The sequence below is a fragment of the Zootoca vivipara genome, chromosome 6, assembly GCF_965207765.1.
Source record: "Zootoca vivipara chromosome 6, rZooViv2.hap1.1, whole genome shotgun sequence".
In the NCBI taxonomy this organism is placed as follows: Eukaryota; Metazoa; Chordata; class Lepidosauria; order Squamata; family Lacertidae; genus Zootoca; species Zootoca vivipara.
In genome coordinates, this window is record NC_142589.1 from 16,960,873 (window position 1) to 16,978,728 (window position 17,856).

A 17,856-nucleotide genomic window follows, 5' to 3' on the forward strand; every position below is an offset into this window, starting at 1 on the left:
CTTCATCATGCCATCATTAAAACAATAGTCTTCAATTGGCCAGATTCAGGACTCGCCTCTAAGCTCCAACTGCAACAAGGAGCCCACACTTAAAATTCTTTTTTTTTAAAAAAAAAAATATTTTTATTAATTTTCCAATTAAAACCAATTATATCACATTCAATATTTCAAATTATACACATATATATATCAATCAAACCGAATGTTATGCCAAATCATCTAAATAATTTATTTTTGGGTTCCCATGCTTCAAGAAATTGGGAATTCCTCGCAACTGTCCACTGCCGTCTTATTTCTAAAGTTCAAATCGTCCTCCAAGCTCATAATATTCCAAATCTTCCCCTTACAGTCACCTAGATGTTTTCCACTTTCATCCGATTGTTCCAGCTGCTGAGATAAATGTCAAACGAAGTTTCACAGATGTTCTTTCTCCTGTGTGAGTTAATCAGTCCAGCCTCCCCATAAATCTTCTTAGTGGAGCTCCCTGTTGCGACGGAGTAGCAGCGCCATCTTAAAAGGCTCAAATCACTTTCATTTTCTCTCATAGCCATGAAGATTTACGATTTATTTATCTTTATAGAATTTACAGCTTTTTCAGGCAGGAGACCCAAACATCCAACCATGAACTCTTGGTAAATTAATGGATCTCCTTGCCCTATAGCTGAACTTAGCTTCAGGTCGCTGCTCCAATTTAAAGTGCGTCACAGCTCATAAATCCTCCGAACGCGTCCAGAACTCCTTCCGTCTGACTAGGGGGGGGCTTTTCTCATCGGCAACTTCACATCTTTAAGAAATATGCTCAGTAACAACAGCTATAAAGTTCAACTCACACAGTCTTTTGCTTCTCTTTCACTCCAAACAAGCCAGGACATCGCGTCCGGGAAGATACGAGGCAACAATATGAAGAAAAAATAAAAACTTGCTTCCCTTATCGCTCCGTCCCCATCAATCCTTCTTCCAGATGCCGTACATTCTTTGACTCCTCTCGCTCAGCAGCATAAAATTCTCAGCAGTAAACAGCGCTTCTTCCCCTCCTTCTGAAGTATGTCCATAGATTTAAGCCTAATTATCTTCTTTAACCATGGAAATCCCCGCCATGCAGATTAGCGTCCGGGAGTCCTGGCCGTCGTAAGTGCTCAGCCCAAGCTCCCCCCACTCCAAAAACAGTCGGAGTGGGTCTGGGGGCATCGCGGGCCAGCGGCCCCTCTCCGTAACCCCCGGAGAGGGTAGGGGGTTGCCATTTACTCCCCTAGCAACCGCCAAATTCCTTACGAAGGTCAGAGAGATGGAAAACAGGTCCGCCATTCCTGCAGGCGGAAACCGGAACCCCACACTTAAAATTCTTTTAATGTATCAATATTTAATAACAATCCAGTATTATACAGTCGTACCTTGGTTGTCAAACGTCTTGGTACTTGGACGTTTTGGCCCCCAAACACCGCAAACCCAGAAGTGAGTGTTCCAGTTTGTGAATGTTTTTTGGAAGCTGAACGTCCAACGTGGCTTCCGATCGAGTGCAGGAAGCTCCTGCAGCCAATCAGAAGCTGTGCCTTGATTTTCAAACCGTTCCGGGAGTCGAATGGACTGCTGGAACAGATTAAGCTCGACAACCAATGGTTGGGTTTACTTCTTAGCCTTTTCTTCTCCCAAAAATGTACTGCAAGGCAGCAGAGATTTAGTTTCAGGGTTTTCCTCCTCCTAGATGGGCTACATTCCCAGGCTGATGAGCCCCATCTGCCCCTTACTTTCCTCTACAGGACCTGCATAAACTGCCTTCTTTGCTGTTGGATCCAGTACTGGTCTCATCCACTTAATCTGCTGCAGCCTGTCTTCGCATGCAGGGGAAGTCGTAATTCACTGAGGGTTTGAGACCCATTGGCTACTCTCCAGAGTGGAATCTCTAAGACGGTTGGATAGCACCTTGTATACCTCCTTCTGGCAACTCCTGCAGCCAAGCTGGTGCCAAACATATTGCTCTGCTTTCCTTTGGACCACATCAGTGAGACCGGGGTGTGTGTGTAGTTGTCTGGGCAGCCCAGGACCTCCAAACATACTGCCCAGGTTTGTGCCCATGGGAGGTCACTTTGGTACACCTACCACTGCAGTTAAGACTTCACCACTGGAGGCACACTCCATTGTCTCTCAAGACCGATGGATGCCAACAACAATAATATACAGATGTGAGGGGCTAAGGCAGATGGTTGCTTATCTGAAGCCACTTAGTGAAGTCAAGTATCACCTCATCAATGAACAGGTATCTTTTCAGCTCACACCATTACCAATTACATTACTTACAAAACCTTGAGAGCTGCATACAGGGAGAGAACTTTTCATCCTCTCACAGAACAAGCTATCACCTGGTAAAATTTTGCAGATCAACTTAGCAAATCAAAACATCATTGAGTCCAGTCCAAAAGTATACAAACACTTCTAGAGATGTATTCATAGAGCACTAACCATACTTTTTCATGAACTTTAAACATGTGCTTTTTATGCTCAAGGAGATGCTTTTCTTAAATGCAGCAAAATATGCCATTGCAATATTCTATTCACATGGAAACAGCTCAGAAAAATAAGGTCAGAATTTTACATCAAATCATTAAAATAATGAAACTTGCAAAGAGGAGCCATTGCAGGTTGAGGTTTATGTTAAAAGCCTTAAATTAAAAACAGCTCACACTACTGGTATCTCTCATATATATGAAGTTCTTTTTAGTCTGCTTTTAAAACACTATGCAGCAAACATTTGGATCTGCTATAATATTAAGACAAAGGTCATGGCTCAATGCAGTAGATAGAACACATACAAAAAGTATCACAATCAGCTCCTGGCATCTTCCAATAGAGCTGGGAAAGACTCCTGTCTGAAAGATGTTTGACTACTGCCAGTCCAAGTAGACAATACTGAGCTAGATGGATTAATGTTTTGACTCAGTATATATCAGTTTCCTAGGTTTCTAAAACACATTACATTTATCACCTCCCCAGTCCCCCTGACATTTCAATAAAATAAGGCCTCAAATTACACAGGGGCTGCATTCAGGAAATCGCACCTAAAGCCAAAACACATGGGGTTCATTGGCAGGTGAAATTGCCAGTCATTTTTCATGGAACACCACCCCCTATTCCAAGTTTGTTTGTTTTTAAAATCCCCACACACATAAAGCTGAATGCACACAAGTTAAATGTGTGGATGTTGTGGGTCTACTGTAATGGCAAACAATAAGAAGAAAGGTGTACTTGGAGGCAGGGCTGTAAAAGAAAGATCAGTTAATTTTAGCATTCCCACAGGCATCCAAAGGGGCAAAAACACAAGTAATTTCAGGAATGCGTTGAAAATTACTTCAGGCCATTTAAATGAGCCTTTGAAGTAGCTAACTTGTAATTAGAAGACAAAGTTAAAATTCTTCTCTCAGGGGAAAAAATGTCATTACTAGACAAAAGCTCACATCCCTTACCATTCCTTTATGTGTCAATATTCTAAATGACCTTCCTCTTATGAAAGTATCTTTGATACTTCAAAAAGATAGTGAAAGAATCATGGAAAGCTTATGTAGATTTTCATAAATTTTGGCAATTCTATTCAAATTAGCAGTCATGGCAAAACACAGGTTTTAAGTCACCTAATAAGTCTTATACATTTCACCTCTCGCTAATGTGCTCCTAATTTAATACAAGAACCTAAGCACCAAACCTATACACTACACTGTTATTTCATTAGGGTATACATAAAGCTAAGTACACTTTTTTTTGTTTAAAGTAGGGAGTATCAAAGTTTGCCACAAGAGACTCCTCAATTTCAACATCCAGAAGTGTTGAACCTACTCACATATCCAGAAACACCACTCTGAACACAAAATTAGATTTTGGAAGGTATCACTCTCTGGCTTCTTGACAGGCAGCTTAACGGCTCTTGCCCAACTTTAAGCTGCACCTGAGAGATGCCTTTGCCCTCAAACAAGAATGACTCCTAAAAAACTGAACTACTGAATTAAAAAGTGACAGCCTGCTTGTGTATAATAGGAGAGTGGGCCTAAGGCATATCCTCATCAGAAAAATGAGAATTTTGCCACAGCTCACTTTGTTTATAACACCATCAACCACCATTCTTAAAAGACCAAGAGCTTGCATTTAGATCTTAATGCTGTGGAGAATGCATATACAGTGGTACCTCGGTTTATGAACACAATTGGTTCCGGAAGTCTGTTCATAAACTGAAGCGAACTCTCCCACTGAAAGTAATGGAAAGTGGATTAATCTGTTCCAGACGGTCCGCGGAGTACTTAAACTGAAGCATTCATAAACTGAAGCGAACTTTCCCATTGGAAGTAATGGAAAGTGGATTAATCCGTTCCAGATGGGTCCGCAGCGTTCAGAAACCGAAAATTCGTAAACCGAGATGTTCATAAACCGAGGTTCCACTGTACCACTCTTTCAAGGTCCTACCAAACTACAAACTGAGAAGTAAATCATGCCTTCAAGACTCCTGAAAACTCACACTTAGGTGAACCACAGCTTTAGAGTTGTTAAGTTAGAGAATCCCTTCCTGTTCTTAGATGAAAAGATATGAAACAGTTTTTTAATGCATCTCACTTGTAAGAGAACATATCAGCATAATTCACTTTTAAAGATGTAAGAGATGAGTATCAGATGAGGTTTTACACATGAATTATATCAATTCATGGGCGTGATCTTTGGTAAAGGATCTTCCACTTGCCTCAGGTTAGCCTATTTTTTCTTACTAGCAAGTACGGTATATACAAGAAGCAATAAGATTGAAGCAGAAAATCTGTAGTGAATTTATGAAGTTACACATTTCATTTAACCCTTTCCCACTAATATATTAGCACTACATTCACACAATTTTCCAAATCCCCATAGATAATTTAAAAAGATGGTGCCAATTGGCATTTTTTATTGCTATGTGGCAGGAAGGTGAGAGTGAGGTAAAGAAGATAAATATAACACATATTTTCAAATTTAAACTATTGTAAAATCCATATGGTAAACAGTACTTACAGAAACAAAATACAGATAAACACACAAAAGGTTCTCAGAAAGATAAAAGTATTCCCTTAGTTTCTAAATGCTATAGTTGTGGAAATGATAAATATAAAGTGTGTGTGCCCCCTTCACCATCTGTGCATTTGATAAAGTATCTTCCTGACATAATAAAACGAAGTAAGCCTTAAAGATGGCAAAGAAAACTCTGGTGTGGAAAGAGACTATGGATACAACTAAATGACACTAAGATCTTCCCGTTTTTTAAAAAATGGTGAATGCAGCTGTGGCGCTGTGGATTAAAGCACAGAGTCTAGGGCTTGCTGATCAGAAGGTCGGCGGTTCGAATCCCTGCAACGGGGTGAGCGCCCGTTGCTCGGTCCCAGCTCCTGCCAACCTAGCAGTTCCAAAGCACATCAAAGTTCAAGTAGATAAATAGGGACCGGTCCGGCGGGAAGGTAAACGGCGTTTCCGTGCGCTGCTCTGGTTCGCCAGAAGCAGCTTTGTCATGCTGGCCACATGACCCGGAAGCTGTCTGCGGACAAACGCCGGCTCCCTCGGCCTATAGAGCGAGATGAGCGCCGCAACCCCAGAGTCGGACACGACTGGACCTGATGGTCAGGGGCCCCTTTACCTTTACGGTGCTTTAACCCTTCTCTCCCTTTTTCCTAGTTAAAATATACCTCCCAAAACTGCTTTTGGCCCAAGACAGCAAAGCATGTACTACACAGCAAATGGATGTGGAGCAACCAGAAAAATTGTGGGTGGGATTAACTCCAATTCCTCAGTCCCAATATGAATGACTTCCACTGCTATATTTAAAACAAAAACAAAGCAAAACATGGAAGTAATGGATACAAACATTGTCCAGAGTTTCCAAATTTTAAAATGCAGGCATCTAAACACACAACTCCTCTGAAATATCTCAAATATGTATTTAAGAGATGCATTATTTCTCATCAACTCTGTAGGATTCTGCTCCAACATTTAATAAACGATGTATCCAAAGTTTGGAAACTGCTTTTGGTTTTTACAATCAAACAATATATGAATTTTATTGCTTTAATAAATAAACAAACAAACAAACACTGCTGAGAGACCATCTTCTTATTGAATCAGTACCGCTCAACCTTCACTCCCCATTACATATTCTCATCTGGTATCAGCTCCCTTTTTTCTCTACTACTCCTTATGACTGGTATAGCTTCCTGCTCTTTATCATCAATGCCTTTAAATTTTTACCTTACAATGCACATTTTCCGAACAAAAGCTTTCATAAACCATCAGAGCCTGCACTTATTCTACAGTGTCAGAAACCTCCCTCCTCCTGCCCTTTGTCGTCATCTTAGTTCTGCCTTTGCCTATAAGCCTTCTGGGATGCGACCCTGTCACTTGCATTTGTAATGACTGCCATTCTAGGCTCCAAATATACAGTAATTGACTATTTGGTTTAAAAGCAACCAATCTTTAGCCATTTCTCAATGACTGATACTTTCAAAATGACCAATTATCCTAGAAACTCTCCTTTTCCTATTATGCCTGCTGAGGGCAAGGGGAAAGAAGATGACAGCACTAAGGATTTTTATTCAGTGCCAAATCTGCCATCTACACAAAATTATTCATTCCCTTCTTTCTTCTATCAAGCTCGTGTTAATGGCAATCTCAAACAATACGGAATGCCATATGGCTACATCTGGATATTAAAATTGAGAATATCAATTACCAATCCACTAATGCAAAGCCAAAATCCATGGACAGTAAGAATTTAATCCAATCCAGGGACTGAAACTTGAGCCAATTGCAGGAAGCAAAATACAGAAAGCAAAAGCTACATTCATTTTTAGCAGAAGTGTGATTATTCCACTGAAAGTCCTGTTAATAGCAAAATATATTTTATTCAGTCATACTCTTTAATTAGTACCAGTTGGATTATATCAGCATTATGTGAGGTTGTAGAATCAACTTAATATGTAATGCACATTTTAAAATTCATTTCTAGATCATAGACTAGATACAATCTTCACCTGAAGAAAAAGTGCTCTGACTCCAAACTGTGGTTGAGAAATCACAGCAATGCCTCCTAGAACAGTCAGTGGCTCTTTTAATGACCTAACTTTACTTCCTGGAACTTCAAGAAGCTTATTGCACACAAAATGCAAGCTATGTGCAGGGCTGATTCGCAGAAAGGATGACCAAAAAGCCAAAACAGTAATGTGTGTTTCTGTTAATCAATCTACTCAAAACGTACAGCATTTATTTGCTGGCTACATAACCACTATTATGACCGGTCACTATGCTTAGCTGTTAAAGATACAACAGAAATTGACATCCTTATACTAAAGCCTTGTTTGTTGTTAGTTTTCATCTGCAAAAGAGGCCAAGCCACCTCTAACTTATGCTTTTAATTTAGTTTAATAGAACATATTTCAGACTTCCTCATCCATCCATCTCCCACCAGACATAATGCCTAGGTATTGTAACATCCACCAGTGTCCCCATACAATGATATGGTTAACTTCCAAGTTCAAACTTTTCCAAGTAAGTGGATTAACAATGAGTTTCTCAATGCCAGACACATAAAGTATCATGACAGAATGCCTACTTCCACATTGACCTAGAAGCTGCAAGGAATAAATAGGGATAAACCCTAGTGAACACAGGCCCTTAGGTAATTTTAACACCTGCTCATAGAGAAAAGGGCAAAGAAAGGAAAATATAAAACATGATCAAAATTTTCCCTGTGGTGTGCACATGAAAATACAATACTGACAAGTAACTGTCGATTAATATCTTACGCATTTATCCAAATTATCTATTCTTTATGTGGGCCTCAACTACAATGTACTGTACCAAAGCAGAAACACAAAACAGACCCAACTCCCCAGAAAAAGAAACCCGATGCCAAATGCAAAGAACACTGATAAATTAAAACCCATAATAAAGAGTTGGGGGTTACTTTTAAACTCAAGATATACTTTGCATTTTACTAATTGCAAGATATGTGTACTAAATAAATAAATGTCATCTAGACTGCCCTGGTGACTTTTCAGATGCAAGATAAAAAATTAAACTAATAAAATTTGATAGTATTATTTTAAAGCAATAAACAATAATTTGATGCCATCTGACATCCAAATAGTGTAATTCCAAATGTTTCTGCAAAAGCAGGTACAATTCCAAACATGCACACTGTATTGTGAAATATGTTCTGCTCACTTCCAAATTAATCTGCTTTGGGTCAGTTTGAAGTCTGCAGCACTGCACTTTAACCCAGTTGGAATGTGAATTAATATTAGCTATTGGTTTTTTAATGAAGAATGTTACCAACTTTTAAAATCTCATTCAATTGTACAACCTACTCCAGTAAGTACTTAAAAATATGTAAAAACTTGTATAAAAATATAAAAGACTAGGGAAAATGTTCTACTGATCAAGCAAACTTCTGCTTCATGCCCCTTTTATATATATATATATATTTCACTGAAGAATTTCAGGTCAAATACTGTTGCAGAAGCTGTCATATTTTTTGCAAAGGAGCAGAACTGCATTTCCTTTCCATCACAAAGAGGTCACATGTGATCACACTGACAGATTACACAGTTCTACAAATAATGCTTGTATAAGATTTATGTAAGCCCTCTGTAGAAGAAAATTGGTGGCAACATTCTAGGGGGGAAAGAGTGTTAAACTCTTATGAGGAGGCTTTGAGAAGTTAAAATGATCCCATCACTTTATCCCATGTATTTATGCCACTATGTAAAAATTTCAATAAAACTATTTACTCCACCCACCCAGCTTTATTTGGAGACTGAAAAGCATCAAAAGATTAAAAACCTAGAACATCTGCCAATCCCCTAGCCCCAGCAAAACAAATCTGTTAATTAAAAAAAAAGGCTTATCAAAGTCAGAAGAGGAATTTAAACATGATTTGGTTTGGTGAAGCTGTGTTTAGTTGAAAACGAAGAGTTGCCTTCATGCAAACGCCATCTTGTTGCAGTTACCGGGCCCAGCACAAAAAGATCCATTCATTCCCAGAAAAAAATGGGGGGGAGGGAGAGAACAAGCACACCCTCCATAATCTGCAACCACTAAAACAATTGACCTATTCAATCCCCTCTTCCCAAAATTACAAGAGAGAGAATGCTTAATATATAAGATTAATTAAGATCTCATCTTCATCTCTTGTTTTCTAACATGCATTTCACAAAACCAGAAGAAACAGTTTGTCTTTATTTACAAGCCTGTGCTTAGAAGGAAAGCTTCAAAATGTGCAACAAACCTCTCCTCAGACTATGTACATAAATGGTGACAGCAGCCTCCTTTCAATTTTTGGTACTGTATTATTCTTTCACCACATCCAGATCCACATGGATAGGTGGTGGGAGAAGCAGCTTTCCCCATTTCCAAGCTTTCATTTTTTTTTAAGGAAACAGCATTTGCCTTGTTTAAAGTGCCTAAAATATATATATCTTGCATAAAATGTGTTCGAATAAGTGGTTTTGCTAAGGCAATCATGACAAAAAATCACATTCGTTAAATTTTTAGTTCTTCATCACAGTGACAAATTGATAACCTCTATATCATTCTAATATTCTTCTTGACACATTATTTAAAAAATAAAATCCTTCCTTATCCTCTGGATTAATTTATTATTTAAAGTCACACAATAGCCTCCACAAGCATTTCCCTTATGTGGTTTTAGAAATTCAACTAGTTATTTTAAAAAAAACCTTTTACTACAAAAGCAATTTTCCTTAAATTGCTTTTTTTAAAAAAAAACAAAAACACAAAAATCATATTTGCATGTTCCCTAGTTCTCCAGCAGCCAACGTCTACCCTGAGCAGACATTAATGGCAAAATTATACAACACCTATTAAAGCAGAAAGGCAACTAAAAAAACAGCAGATAAATCTCTCTGCTATGACAGTGAAAGTAGAAGCATTTCTTATTCTCTCCCCGCCTCCAAACCATTTCCTACCGTAGGAAGAAGAAAACCACCAAGATTCCATTTTCTTAGCCTTCTCCTTGGCCAGGGGTTGCCTAAAGCAATCTCACCCTGTTTTCCTCTCCTCCAATCAATTTTCCACCATTACAGTACCAGCCACACACAAACAGCACTCTCTTGAGATTTTCTCCCAAGCATCCTCTGTGGACTAGCTTGCCTCCTTCCCCTCCCCCTCCCCCAATTCTAGCCTCAACGCATGCAGAAAAGAATCAGTTCTTCAACAACAACACCCCCCCCACACACACACCCTTTTCCTATCTCTGGCCAGCTGCTACAGAAAAACACTCCCCCTCCCTGATGTTCTGAGATGGGTGGGACAGTGATGGAGACAATGAAAGCAAAAAAACCGAAATGGTTATTTCTTGATTTCCTGTGTCAGCAGCCCTAACAAAAAAGGGCAGGGCACCTCGCCTAGTCAGGAAGGATGGCATTGTAGGATGGGGGGAGAGGACAGGATAGGGAAGGGGAGAGAGAGAGAGAGAGAGAGAGAGAGAGAGAGAGAGAGAGAGAGAGAGAGAGAAAAGAGTGCAAAATGGAGGGGAGTAGATAGGGAAAGGATTTGAAACAGCAAGGGAGAGTATTAAAAAGGGAGGGGAAAGCAGAAGTAGCTGTAATAGGGAAGGGCAGTCAAAAGCAGCTGGGAGAGGGAAATTCTGCGGGGAGAGGTAAAAACAGAGGGGTGAAAGAAAGAAGTGGGGCAGAAAGGAGCAAGATTTAAGTCATGAAGTAGGAAGGAGATGAAAGTGTATGAGGTGAAAGGAAAGAGAAAATATGGGGGGAATTGATCAGTTCAGTACTCTTAGTTTTTGCATTGCTCTTTTTAGAAGGCTAGAAAAGGAAGAGAACCATGATTTGGCTAAAACAGGAGGGACCCAGGCTTGGGGATTAAAGGGTTCCTCCGTCCCCAATAACAAACACTGAATTTTTTCCTTTTTTTGCCAACAATTTTTTTTTCAGAAAAGGAGATGATATGGGGGGGGGTAGGTATCTAGATGGGAGAAGTGAGGATAGAGTATTTTAAGGTGGGGGGAGAAAATGATTTTAAAAGGGAGCGAAATGGAGGCTTCTGCGGGGGTGGCAGAGGAAGAAAGGGGGTTAGGAAGCACCTAAAAAACAGGGCCGTGGGGAGAGAAACAAGATTGGCTGATGTTGAGAGTTTAGAAAATACTGGTTAAAAGACAAGGGTTTAAGGTGACTTAACAGGACCTGGAGAGATCGTAATGGGGCGGGGGTTGAATAGGGTCTCCGGGGAGCGATTTGATGGGGCTGCATGCAAGATCAGCGATTGGGAGGTGGTTGGTTTTTTAAAAAAGATGGGATGAATAAGGCCTGATTTTAGGCTTCGGGAGATGAACAAGGTCTCCCGATTTTTCAGGATTAACCGAAGGCCTGGTTTTTTGCGGGGTGGGTGGGAAGAGTATGAACCCGCCCAGGATCGGATCAGTAAGGCCTGTTTTTCAGGGTGGGGATGTGAACAGGGGCTGTCATGGGGTTCGGGGGTTTTGTTGGTATTTATAAGAACGGGGCGAACAAGGCCTGTTTTTTCAGGGTGAATATACGAGCTGGGTCCGTAATAAGGACGGCAAGCAAAGCTGTAAAGGGTGGGGTGGGGGGACGAGATTAGGATCCCTGCGAGGGAGATTTCGAAACACCCCCCTCCAATAATACTACATATTATGCTTTCTTCTCTCTTTCTCTCACCTTCCTCGACGGTCGTTGCTCATCCACGGCCGCCGCCGCCGCCCCCAGCCAATACGCCCTCCTCTCCTTCTCCCTCCCTGCCGGGCGGGCGACCCCCTCGCAAGACCCCCGCCGAGAGGCGCCGGTTCTCCTCCTTCCTCCTCCTCCCAGTCAATTCAGTCCGTCAGTCCAGCCAGCGGGGCAGGAGGCAGCGTCGAGGGAGGAAGCAGAGAGGAGGAGGAAGAGGAAGAGGAGGAAACCGGGGGAGGGGTGGAGGGGGGACACAGAAAGAGAAATAAACCGGGAGGGGGGAGGAGGAAGCCCCTGCTGCTGCTGCTGTCGCCGCCGCCGTCGCCTCGTCACCGCCGCCGTCCGTCCCGCGCTGCGCCTGGCAGCCGCTCCGTTTCCTCCCGAAGAAACGCACCAAGGAGGGGGAGGGGGAGAGAGAGAGAGAGAGGGAAGAGGGAGGGCGGCGGCTGCACCACCAACAGGAACGTCGAATCAAGAGGAGGCGGGCGGGCGGGCAAGGGGTCCCCTGAGGGAGTCGCTCGGGCGGGCAGGTTTTGTTACGTGTGGGAGGTCGTTTCCTCCTCTCGGTTTTTCTTTCTTTCTCTTCGCGGTCCTCGGTTTTTTGTTTTTTTTAAAAAAAAGCTATTGTGGGTGGGTGTGGGCTCCGCCACTCAGCTCCCGCTCGCGGCCATAGGGAAAGCAGCGGAGTCTCGGCTGGCTGGGTTGGGCGCGGCAGGCGAGGGTAGGCGGCAACTCCCCGCTTGCTTGCTTGCTTGCTTGCTTGCTTGCTTGCTTCCTTCCTCCCTTCTCTCTCTGCCTCTCTCTCTCTCTCTCTCTCTCTCTCTCTGCCTCCCGCTCGCTCGCTTCCCCGCCCTTGCGGCCCGGCTGGGAAACCCCGAGCACGGCCGTTTGGCCTGCCTGGGTTCTCTCTTTTTTTGCTCCTCGACGGCCCCCCCCCCCGCCTCGTGCCGTCTCCTTCCTGGAACTGAAAACCAGGCAGTTTGAGGTGATTTTTTTTAATAAACAAAAAAAATCAAAAATAATATTATCAAAGTTAAAATAAGTCACTTCACGTTGCTTTGGGGTCCTTTTCTCCTTTTGGATCAAGCCCACCGCCGGCCTTTCTCACAGGCTGCTGCGTGTGAGGCGATTTTATTATATTAGTCTTTTCCAATAAATAAAAACGTCATGATTAGAAAGGAGGGGGGGGGTTAAAAGGAGCCCCTTCGTGGTGGTGAAGGAAGGCAACATGGGTGGTCTTAGTAGGGTTGCCATGTTGTCCTCTTTCTCCAGGACACGTCCTCTCTTTTTTTCTCGGGGTAAAATTTGAGGCAAATTGCCTTTATTTGCTTTGAATGGCCGTCATAGCGCCCTCTTTTTTTTTTTTCTTTTTGTTCTTCAAAATAGGGCAACCCTACATTTTGGGTTCCCTGTACTGTATACTTACAACCTTTCTCACAGACAAAACCAGGCTACGTGAGGGGATTCGTTTCTTTTTGGGGGAGGGGAGTCGTTTGTGTGAGGAGATTTTTTTGTTTTGTTATGAATAAGAAAGTTATTGTAGTAAAAGTTAAAAGTCACGTAACGGCGATTCCAAATATAACTGGTTCTTGCTCCTTTTGGTCCGCCCTCAATCCGAAAACCAAGCTATGTGAGGTGTTGTTTTAAGGGGTTTTAAGCAGGTTGTCAGATTATTTGATTTTTTAAAAAAGTTTTAAATATATGCTGGGTTGAATCCAAATTTAGTTATGCTTATACCCATTAGCAGGCGTTCTGAGAGTGCTGTACCTGGCCCCACAGCCAACAGGGCCCCCAGACGTTGCACTTTAGTTTAAAACAAAATCCCAAGTCTCTAGTCCTCTTAAAAAGAAAGTTATGAAGCAAAATATGCAGCTAACCTTTGGAGTGATTTTAGTGAGATGACCCAGCCTGCCTGCTTCCACCTTTCCGTACTTTTAGCCAATGAGTAAATGAGAGGTGGAATTGATGAGTGAATTGTTTGGACACCAAGGTCATGAAGAGCTGCTATCTATTTTTTCCACATCGTTTTCTAGTCTATGTCATTTTCTAGACATCTATTTGTTATTTTCTAAAATCTCTATAGAGTGTCCTTCCTTTTCACCTAGCAACCAGGATTACTATACATTAAGTTCAGGTGGATGTTAAAGAATTCCCAATAGCAAATACAAACTTTGCCGAGTCTTAGGCATGTCTCTTGTTGTGCAGAACCTAAAGCCAAACACTCATTAAGAACCCACTGTATACAGTTCACTTACAGTACAATGCTATGCATATCTACTTAAAAGTACATCTCTTTGCGCTTAATGGGATTTACTTTGGGGTACTGTATGTTAGAATAGTTGCCCTGGCTTTAGTTTAGGATTGGCACTATGGGGAAATGGGGATCTTGTGCCTTTAACAACTGTGTCACAGGTAGAATATTATGAAAGCCTCTTCTAATATGAGAATACAGTTTGTGCCCCTGATTTGTACAGGAACAAAACATATGCAAATCTTATGCAAGTCTGTCTTCTTTTGCAAGTAGGTTGTAGAGGAATAATCCACAAACATTGTAGTAGACTCAGAAAACATTGTTGACACCGCTGCCCTCTACTCCACTCTAAGCATGGCTAAGAATGGTTTGAGTTCAGTAAGAATATATACAGCCAAGAGATCAAAACAAAATGCAAGATTAAAAGGTGAGGCTGTGATCTTGTACTCAAATAAATCTTCTCTACATTTATTGTGGGGTGGGAAGGATAATAATTTTCAGCATTAGCTAAGTGCCAAATTCAAAACTAAAATAAAATCAGTGAGCAATTAACAATTATTGAGAAGAGAATCTAGCCCCACTGCCATGGGTCATAACATAAGCTTTCTTCAGTCGCATGTTGATAATGAAATCTTGAGAACAGTACAAAATAATTCTTTATCTGGTTGCTGTTTATTTTAAATGAGTCACCTTATAATAAAAAGTTATGAATAGCGAAGTTGAATTATTAATAGCTCCCCCAAATCCAAAAAGAATGGATTGCTTATCTTCCCATCCCCTCTCGTTCGGTGGTGCTACATCTGGACAAGTCTGGATCTTTTTGTGTCTCAGAAGCAACCATAATGATGACATCAATTATTGATAGATGATTTTGTGTGAAAAAACACATCCCGCCATTTGGGGAAGCTGAAATGCAGCAAGGAAGCAAGCAGCCATATATGACTAATTCTGAGTATCTTGCAGAAGTCCTGTAAGTTATTTTTGAGGAAATTAAGCTGGTATAGTTTGGGTTTTTGATGTCAATTGGTAACCTCTTTAAAATAAATTTAATCCCAACCTCACCTCTTGGTGAAATGAAATGGACTCTGTATTTGATTTTACTGCACTGTTACCCTGGAGAGAGCCCTGCCTGAAACCCCAGAGAGCTGTTGCCAGTCAATGTAGACAGGACTGAGCTAGATGGATCAATGCTCTGACTCAGTATAAGGCAGCTTCCTATGTTCTATTCCTCAGATCTTCCAAGATGGAGCAGGCTGTAAGTCTGTATACAGGGAAAAATGATTCTATTTTTAAGCTGAAGCTGTGTTTTTCAACAGGGTATTTTAAATGTAATAGACTGCAAGGTGGGAGGCCCCAGCCTGTAAGAGAGCCCCCTCTGCCACCTGAGAGTATCTGTAGGAAAGGAAGTTGTCTTTCAGATATTTTGGGACTCACTACTAGAAAGCACAGGGACGCGGGTGGTGCTGTGGGTTAAACCACAGAGCCTAGGGCTTGCCGATCAGAAGGTCGGCGATTTGAATCCCCGCGACAGTGTGAGCTCCTGTTGCTCAGTCCCAGTTCCTGCCAACCTAGCAGTTCGAAAGCACGTCAAAGTGCAAGTAGATAAATAGATACCGCTCCTGCGGAAAGGTAAATGGCATTTCCGTGTGTTGCTCTGATTCGCCAGAAGCGGCTTTGTCATGCTGGCCACATGACCCGGAAGCTGTATGCCGGCTCCCTCGGCCAGTAAAGGGAGATGAGCGCCATAACCCTAGAGTCATCCGTGGCTGGACCTAACGGTCAGGGGTCCCTTTACCTTTACTAGAAAGCACTTATTGACTATGAGTAACTGAGTAAATTGGAAGGACTAATATCAAAAGTGAACAGTATTGTAGGAGAAAATAAATGCTAGACCTCATATATCAAAAGACTACAAGGTCTAACCAAGAGATGGGGCACCAGTGCTAGGAATTGATGAACACCCTCAGTTGATTTTTATCCATGCCTGCATACGTACAAAAGAAGTCTGTCCCATCCTGATTCCATGCAGATTTTTGGGGGAAAACCTTAAAAAATCCATATGGGGGGATTTCCAGGGGTAAATGTAGATACTACACTTAGAAGGTGATCAGAGGGCTGCTTTCATTCTTAAGTAACAAATTGAAGTTTTCTGCCAGGCAGAAAAGCATTTTATTTTTTTAAATACTCCAGGAAGTAGCCCCATGTTGCTTCCTGGTTAATTGTATGTAGTACAGTATGTACAAGAGGATTTTATACAGGGGTTGGAAATGTCTGCCTGCATCAGCATTGATGACTCTTAGTCATTTCCTTAAATGTAAGGAGCCCTTTTGTTCGCCACTCCAGATCCAAGTTAGGGATGGGTGAATCAGAGGCGGGTTTAGGGGAGCACAACCAGTTCACCTGCAATGGACACTAAGCCAAGGGGGTGCCGCAATAATGACTTCGAACGGAAGGTGAGAGGCGGGGGGATTTTGGCGCCGCAGAAATTTGCAAGCCCAAAATCTGCCACTGGGCAAATGTTTCAGTTTCTTTTTTTTCCAGTAGTTCAGTTCTCCACATTTCCACATCAGTATGCAATTTAAGAAAATATTTGTGAAGGTTCATCATCAGCATTTCCCCTACCATGCATTTTTGTATGCAATTTTGCCTAATATATCCATTTTTACAAAACAGTTCCCCCATATATAATGCATTTAGTAGGTTATTTTGACTAATACATTTATATGCACATTGTACCTCCTTGCATGCATTTTTGTGCTCACTGCAAAATCTGGAAAAGTGCAAGTTTCAAATGACAGCTGTGTTTCAGTTCTTGTATTGCTTCATATGGGGCACATTAGGTTCACCTTTTAATGTGAACAGCATCAAAATTATCCCCATCATATGTAACGCTTGTGAACCAACAGATATGTGGCCACATCCAGGGCTGGCCCATCCATGAGGCAAGGTGAGGCAACTGTCTCAGGCGGCAGGATCCACTGGGGTAGCAGGTCATGATTTTGATGTTCCTTCCCGCTTTGTTCCTGATATAGATCTTCCCTGGTGGGGAGTGGGGTGCCATTTTGGGTTCTGCCTCAGGTGCCTAAATGTATTTGGGCCAGCCCTGCCCAGCCGGTTGAAGTCATGTTTCTTCTAAAAAGATGCAAGGGTAGTACTAAGGGGATCCATATCACTGGAGATTGCATTACTGTTCTGTCCCCCCCCCTTACATTTTCTGAAAAAGACAGGAAGCAACATGGGATGGGGGACGGGGTAGACACTAAGGAAAACAGCCATTTAATGATGACATCATAATGTAGATTCCCCATGAAATCTGGGTGAGCAAATTGCAATTCCCACAGTAAGCATCTAGTATGGAAGCATCTTAAGTGGAAAAGGTTATGAAAGAAAGTATTACATGCTCCAGGGCAAGGAACCAGCTCTTTTCAGCACTGGCATGCACTACGCTTTCTAAACAATCCATAAACTCCTGCTTTTGGGCAAAACTGAATAAAACTGCAAGGGCTCAGAAGGCAGATTGTAGAGCGCACATCCTTAGCACTTTAGGGTTTCTAAAAAACAAAAACAAAAAAATTAAAAGCCTAATTCTCAGCCATTAAACAATATTCAGCTAGCACAGGAGGAAGAAAAAAGGTGGGAGTAAGTAATTCAGTCTCCCTAGTTACATTCTTAAAGTCTACACACACACACACACACACACACACACACACACACCACTTTCAGCTTGACTGTTTCTTATGCAACAAAGGGGTTATTTTAAACACCTTCTGAAAATAGAAAATTTAAGAGATTAGCAACAATCATGATCATGAGACGTTCTTCAGAGCTGATGTGCAGAGAAAGAGCTTCTGAGTGTAATGGAATATTTTGAAGAAGCTGAAAGGCACC

General features: G+C 41.8%; 1 protein-coding gene across 13 annotated transcripts in view; it reads right to left on the reverse strand.

Annotated features, from left to right (window-relative positions):
• The window catches only part of GNB1 (G protein subunit beta 1), a 74,045-nt gene extending 61,936 nt beyond the window's left edge, over positions 1-12,109 (reverse strand). For 6 of the 13 annotated variants that reach the window (XM_035121160.3, XM_035121157.3, XM_035121159.3 and 3 more), the window contains exon 1: positions 11,709-12,109. The gene's annotated coding sequence lies outside the window, so the exon portion shown is untranslated. Of the gene's footprint in view, positions 1-9,980; positions 10,431-11,708 lie in introns of those variants that run through there. The other 7 variants (XM_088671644.1, XM_088671640.1, XM_088671641.1 and 4 more) reach the window with 6 other exon arrangements.
• Between the last annotated feature and the right edge of the window lie 5,747 nt (positions 12,110-17,856).